Source organism: Oratosquilla oratoria, chromosome 12 (assembly GCF_046742065.1).
Source record: "Oratosquilla oratoria isolate Oo_2021 chromosome 12, ASM4674206v1, whole genome shotgun sequence".
NCBI classification, from domain to species: domain Eukaryota; kingdom Metazoa; phylum Arthropoda; class Malacostraca; order Stomatopoda; family Squillidae; genus Oratosquilla; species Oratosquilla oratoria.
This window is the reverse complement of record NC_134788.1, coordinates 59,803,267-59,810,306: the sequence shown is the minus strand read 5'-3', so window position 1 is coordinate 59,810,306 and position 7,040 is coordinate 59,803,267.

The following is a 7,040-nucleotide window of genomic DNA, read 5'->3' as shown; positions in this document are numbered from 1 at the left end:
ACTAGGTCAGATGTGGAAAAAAGTAATGACAATAAATAAAAACATAATAATATAGATAATAATAAATGCATAGGTGTATCTGAATAATAATAAAAAAAAACTGGTAAATAATAAATGATGATAAATTGACAAATATCTAATAATGTGAATCAAGTAAATAACAATCAGACATAACAAAAATAAATATAAAATAAATGACATTACAGCATCTTGCTTAGGTATTTATCTAAATTATTCTTAAAGCTTTGAACTGAACTGCATTACACTGCATCTGCATGAAGTTTATTCCATTCATTAACTACATTATTATTTGTGCCAAGAATAGCTTGTTCGTGGTGTTTAGTAGCAGTTGTGCATGTACTTGTTCCCTCTTGACTCTTGGGACAGACCCTCTTTGCTAGGTCGAGTTGTGATGTCTTTTTTTCTGTTCAATTTGTTGTTTTCGTGAAGTGTACATATCATTTTGTGATGGATATCAGTTTACAATTAATCTTTCTACAAGTATTTGGTGAATGTCAATCTTTCCACGTGATCTTCGTTATGAGAACTTTTGTGTCAGATAATTTCTGATAAATATCATGACACCTCCATGGCATCTAGTGTCTCTGTCAGTGCTGTATCAAATGTAATTGTTGATTGGCATTTCTGCATCTATTATGTCATTCTACAAGTGAGTCTGGCAATATACACTAGAGCTTCCTCGACGGTGAGCTCAGAGTGTTTAGTGACTGTGTTTGTGAAATCATTGCTTTGTTATGTTGTCCTATATCACAGCGAGCTGCCTTGCCTAGTCAGTCTTCATTTTAGCCTTTACCGTTAAAGCTAACTTGAACTTCAGCTCCAAAGCATAACGAAACAATTCCTACAGTTCTACTGACTTGTCAGTAATATAAACATGATAAATCTTCTATTCAAAATACAATTTTAGATATAAACAGCCTGTGTTTCTCAATTTTTAATGTAATTTATTAGTTTTGGATTGTTTTAAAGAACAAAACTGATAAAATTTGTACAAAATAACTGAAGATGAAATTGGTCCTCTTGATCTTTGATGTATACTGAAGACCTTAGGCTAACATCCATTTCCACATTTGTAAATAACGACACTGAGAACAGTGCTATACAGGTACGCTTAGGCAGCTTACACACCTATGCAACCAGTTGCATAAAAATATATATCTGGACATAGCAGTGTGCATTTACCTAGTATCTTACAGGAAGAGGAGCTGTGCTCGTGGTGTCCCGTCTCTGTATCACACCATGTCTAATTTGTTCTTAAATTTTTTTATTGTTTTTACACACACTATCATTTCGTCCCGTTTGTTCCATATATCCACAACTCTGTGGAGAAAATTGTTCTTTTCCAGGTCTCTTCTATAACTGTCCTTTTGAGCTTCCTTCCATGTTCCCTTGTATTTCTCTTATCCCAATATAATAAGTCTTCTCTATCAAGAATTTTCATACCTCTCATGATTCTGTAGATAGTCAACAAGTCACCTCTTTCTCTCCTTAGTTCCAGAGTCGGTAATTCTAGTTTTGACAATCTCTGTTCATATGGCAATTTTGAAATTGTTGGTACCATCTTCGTAGCTGCCCTCTGGATTCTCTCAATTTTCCTTATATTCTTTTTGGCACTGGGTGACCATAGTGTCACTGCGTACTCTAATTTTAGCCTTATCAGTGTGACTAGTATTTTCTTTACAATTTCTTCGTCCACCTTTATTGTTCTTAGCAAGTTGTAGGATTCTCCGACAATTTTGTTTATCTGTTTGTTGTCAGGAGATATGTCCTTTGTGATGATAACTCCCAGGTCTTTTTCATATCCCACTTCCTTTACTTTCTTTGCACCAATTCTATATAGTCCTGATATCCTTTTTTCGAAAGAGAGTTGATGATAGCTAATACAGCGTTTAGGAAGAAAGTCAAGCATAAGTACACATGGGAGAGGGTGGTGGATGGAAGGGTGGTAGATAGAGCATTAATGGCTATATAGAGGTAGCCAGGAGTATAGTAGGAAGAGATAAGGAGGGAACCATAAGGTGTGCAAGGATGGTGTGTGGAACAAGGGGGAAGGGAGGAAATAGAAGGAAGGGTAGTGAGTGGTGGGATGAGGAAGCAAAGAAGAGTGTAGAAGAGAAGAAGCGAGCTTTCATAAATTGGTTACAAATTAGGACGAGGGAATCATATGAGAGGTACAAAGTAAAGAGAAGAGAAGTAAAGCATAAGATAAAGGGGGCAAAAAAGGAGAGCATATGTGAAATGGGGTAAGTGTATGACAGAAAATTTTGAAAGTAATAACAAAATGTTTTGGAAAAAATTAAGAGAGGAAGAGGAGGCGAATCAAGTAGAGAAGAAAAGGTGTAGATGGAGAGAAGATAATGGAAGCGAAGTCAGTGAGAGGAAGGTACGCAGAGTATTTAGGTAGTTGCTAAATGTGAAGGAGGATAGGGAGGGAAAGGTAGTTGCAATGGGAAGCAATAAGAAAACGAGAGTGAGGAGAATGGAGGACAAATAAGAAAAGATGAAGTGAAGGCAACTGTTAAGATGATGAGAGCAGGTAAGGCACCTGGGTTGGATGGATGCCATGCAGAATGTCTGAAAAAAAGGAGGTACAGTGATGGTGGACTGGCTGGTGAGGTTATTTAATGTTTGTTTAAGAGAGGGTAGAGTGCTGGAGGAGTGCCTGTATAGTTCCACTTTACAAAGGAAAAGGGGACAAGTGTGAGTGTAGTAGTTTCAGAGGGATCAGCTTGTTGAGTGTAGTTGGGAAGGCTTATGGGAGGGTCTTGGTTGAGAGGATTAGGAGAGGAACAGAGGGAGTAATTGGTGAGGAACAGTGTGGTTTTAGGACAGGTAGGGGTTGCGTAGATCAGATCTTTGTGGTAAGACAGATATGTGAGAAAGCTATAGGAAAAGGTAAGGATGTTTTTTTTAACCTTTTATGGATCTGGAAAAGGCTTACGACAGGGTAGACAGAAAGGCACTGTGGGAGGTACTGCAGATATATGGAATAGGAGGAAAGCTGTTAAGAGGAGTCAAGAGCTTTTACGAGAGTAGTAGAGCTTGTGTTAGGATTAGAAATGGAGAGAGTGAATGGTTTGGGGTACAGGTGGGACTTTGACAGGGATGTGTCATGTTGCCCTGGCTGTTCAATCTATACATGGATGGGGTGGTGCGAGAGGTGAATGCAAGGGTAGTGGGTCAGGGGTTGGAGATGGTTAAAGAAAATGGAGAAAAGTGGGAAATAAGCCTAATGCATTTAATTTTATTAAGCATTATGTGTAGATGTACAACGAAAAGTGCTGCGTCATTGTGTGCGCGTTCGTACGTATAGCAAGCATGAATGTTCCAGAACTTTACTAATTGCCACTTCTGTTTACATGATTAATCATCATTTTATTTGTAATGCGAAAGTTGAATGAATGGGATATACATTATTAATACTACTAAATTTAAACTATTGTATAACTGTGATTTGGATGTATGCAAATTTCTGTGTGCAAAGAATTAATCAGAGAAAATGGGATGAACGCAACTATCACGATCGCCATGCCCAAGCTAGAAGTGACTCATATGAGTCAGATTGAGCGAGCGAGCTGAGAGAGAAAGACAAGTACTTCGTGTGAGTGTAGAATTTAAGTATTCATCTCCTGTGCTGCTGTGCTGTCCAAATAAACTGAGGAACAATTCGCTTAGCGTTTAACTCACACTGTGAACAACTAACAAGCCAGTTGTTGATTGGTGACGAAACTGCACTTGTAGCAGGATCAGAGGAAGGATTGAGGAAGTTAATGACAGAGTTTGAGAAAGTGTGTGGAACAAGGAAGCTGAATATATATGTGGGCAAAAGTAAGGTGATGAGATGTACAAGGGGAGAGAGTGACAGCGGGCTGGAGGTGGGCATTTAGGGTGAAAAACTGGAGGAAGTGGATAGTTTTAGATACTTGGGTGCGAATGTGGCAGGAAAGGGAGGAGTGGGGGTGGAGGTAAAGTATAGATTGAGAGAAACGAGTAATTGCCTTGGTGGATTAAAAAGAGTAATGAGAAATAGACATCTGGGAATGGATGCTAAGAGGAGGTTATATGAAGGAGTGATTGTGCCATCAGCAATGTAAGGGGCAGACATGGAACATAAGAGAGGAGTTTGAATGTGTTTGAGATAAAATGTCTGAGAAGTATGATAGGGGTTACTAGGATAGATAGAGTGAGAAATGAGGAGGAGAACGGGTGGAAAGGGAGCTGGGAGATAGGATTGATGAAAGAGTATTAGGATGGTTTGGACACATGGAAAGAATGATAGAAAAAAGATTAGCAAAAGGGGTGTGGAAGGCAGAGGTGGAAGGAGTGAATATGAGCGGCCGTCCTAGGATGAGATGGATGGATGGGGTGAAAGGGGCATTACAAAAGAGAAGAAAGGCTGTTAAGGAAGGACGGGAGAGGACAGAAGATAGGGGTGAATGGAGAAGGATTGTGTTTGGATGATGCTGTGATGCATGAGTGGGAGCGGGTGGGGGATAGGGAGTGAGGAGGTATGACAAAAAATTGACGCAGCCCGAAGGGATTTTTCCCCGTCTTCTCCGTTTCTGCACGGGGGGACGGAGAGGGGGGGGGGTCACCGAATTTATGAAGCGGCCATGCTGTGGATGTGCTGTGTCTTGCGACACTGCTTCTGACTCAGGGCAGTGGACAGGATGCAGGGATTACCCGTCATCCAGGAGATGCCAAGATAAGAGGGAGAGAGGATGTTGGAGGGGAATGGAATATGTAGGGAATGGAATGGGTGGGAGTGGTTTCTCTGCCTTTTCCTTTTTGGCTACCCCCCGTGTAAGGGGGAAAAGGCCGTTGTTATATATATGTACCAAAATTGTGTCAATCTAAATCGACTGGTGTTTTATAATGCTGGGATTTTGTCCGTTTGGAGCACTGGGTTTTTTTGTCCGTGCAGCCCTCAACTTTGCCAGTGGCCAAACCCCACCATTTCATGAAACAGTCGAAGAAATCCACAAGAGAATCAACGTAGAACCTCTCAACATCACACACCACCGTATGTGAAATCAAACCTGGGACAAATTACTTGAAGACCCCACTACCCCAGAGCATCCGAAAGGAAACGAACAAGAGGAAAGAGTACAGCCCCATCCTTGCATGGTGGCCACAGAGTCTACCAAGAACCCAGACGTTACCGCCACAACCAGTATACGTTGCATCAGACCAACCTAGTAATTAAGTAAACTTAAATGAAACTGAACAAGTAGAAAAGAAAATATCCTATCTAGCTTAGCTGTTCCCAATGATTACACAAGGAGTGCCGTCCCCTATTTCCTTTCCAACTCTCAGGCCGCGGCCCTCTTCCGACTTTACTAGTCTCTCACCCAGTAAAAGAGAGAGAGAGGGAGGGAAGAAAAAGGGCATAAGTAATTGCGACAGAACTAAGAAGATTCAAAGTAATGTTAGACCAAATTAAACCCTTAATTGGTGAGACCAATAACACTGGGTAACACTAGTTTTGTTTCTTTAATTGTCTTTATAGTTACTACGGTTGTTTTCTCTTCTGATTTTAGAAATGCAATTGAAAATTGCATATAATCGATATTTAAAAGTATAATTAATGTTTTATATACAAAAACTATGTTAAACTACGATAGTACACTATATTTAGCATATTCCCATTGTCTATAAATTGTAGCTGATGTTTTATCCTAGTATTTCCATTCAAAAATAATGAAAGAATGTAAATATAAAAGCATATGATACGGAAGAGCCCACTAGAAATGCGTTGATGAGCGTGACTTCTTACTGTGAACTCCTTGATCTTTACGCACCAGTAACCATAGCCTCCCATCATAGCAGTGTCTCATCGTCCTTGGTATCTTTTCTCCATTGCAGTAATGCCCTAATGGAACTTCTCGCCATGTTCCTCAGTCACTCCTTCCAAGTTTTCACGAAACATTCCAAATGTGAATGCCAAAAGGGCACCTTTAATGACATTCTACATCCTAAGTTCTTATAGCTTTCCAAAAGCTTTGCTACATCGAGCGGTTTGTGTTTTGGGTCTTTATTATTAGCAAGGAATCCATGAAATCTACCTCGAATTGCACACCACTACTCGCTTTCGACAGCACTCATTACATTCTCAAGTTGCATTGACTTCAACACTCTCCTTACTGGCGGACTAGTAAATATATCACCCTTAACTTTGGACTCTGATATTTTTGGAAAGAGTAGACGAATTTCTTGACATGCTCTTTTACCTTGAACTAATGATTTTACAAACTGTTTGACTAAACCAAGCTTTATATGAAGTGAGTATAGCAACACTTTGGTAAGAGGCTGTCTAATAACATTGAGTTTTCCTGGCTGCAAGCCATCTCGAGGGAGCAACTCCACTTTCTAGTAGTGTTCATTATCAGCCCGACTGTCCCATAGGCAAAGAAAACATGAATACTTGGTGTATACACCCTGTAATCCAAGTAAGAAGGCGATCATTTTAAATTCACCACAAATAGCCCATAAAATGCTATAATTTTATATTTTTAACATTAACTTAGTAATGAGCAACTCTGTTAGATACCTTTCATTACTACAGTAAACAGTTTATAAGCGTACAAGCATGAAACCACTTGAGACATGTAATGCTGAAGATAATGTCCAGCCATGCCGGCCATGTTGGAAAAGACTGCCAGTGTCTTTATGGGCAGGGTTCGAGATGGCCCCTTATCTGAAACTCTTCATAAGATTGGGACTCTAGTCTAACGTCATTCTGTCATATTTCATGCTTTTAACCCAATTTGAACAATCACATGGTATTTTGTCACTTATCCGCTCGGAGATCCACTCCTATAAACCCTTATTTTAATAGAAATATGAACATTACCATGTTGGAATCGACAATTTATGAAAGGGAATGGGAGGACTAGGAAAATTACTTCACCCATTGCATTTTGACCAGAAAAAGGCCAAAAATATGCAGTAAAAAGGCCAAATATTTAATTATTCCACTTCTCAATTCACCAAATACAATACGATTTGTACTGAGCACT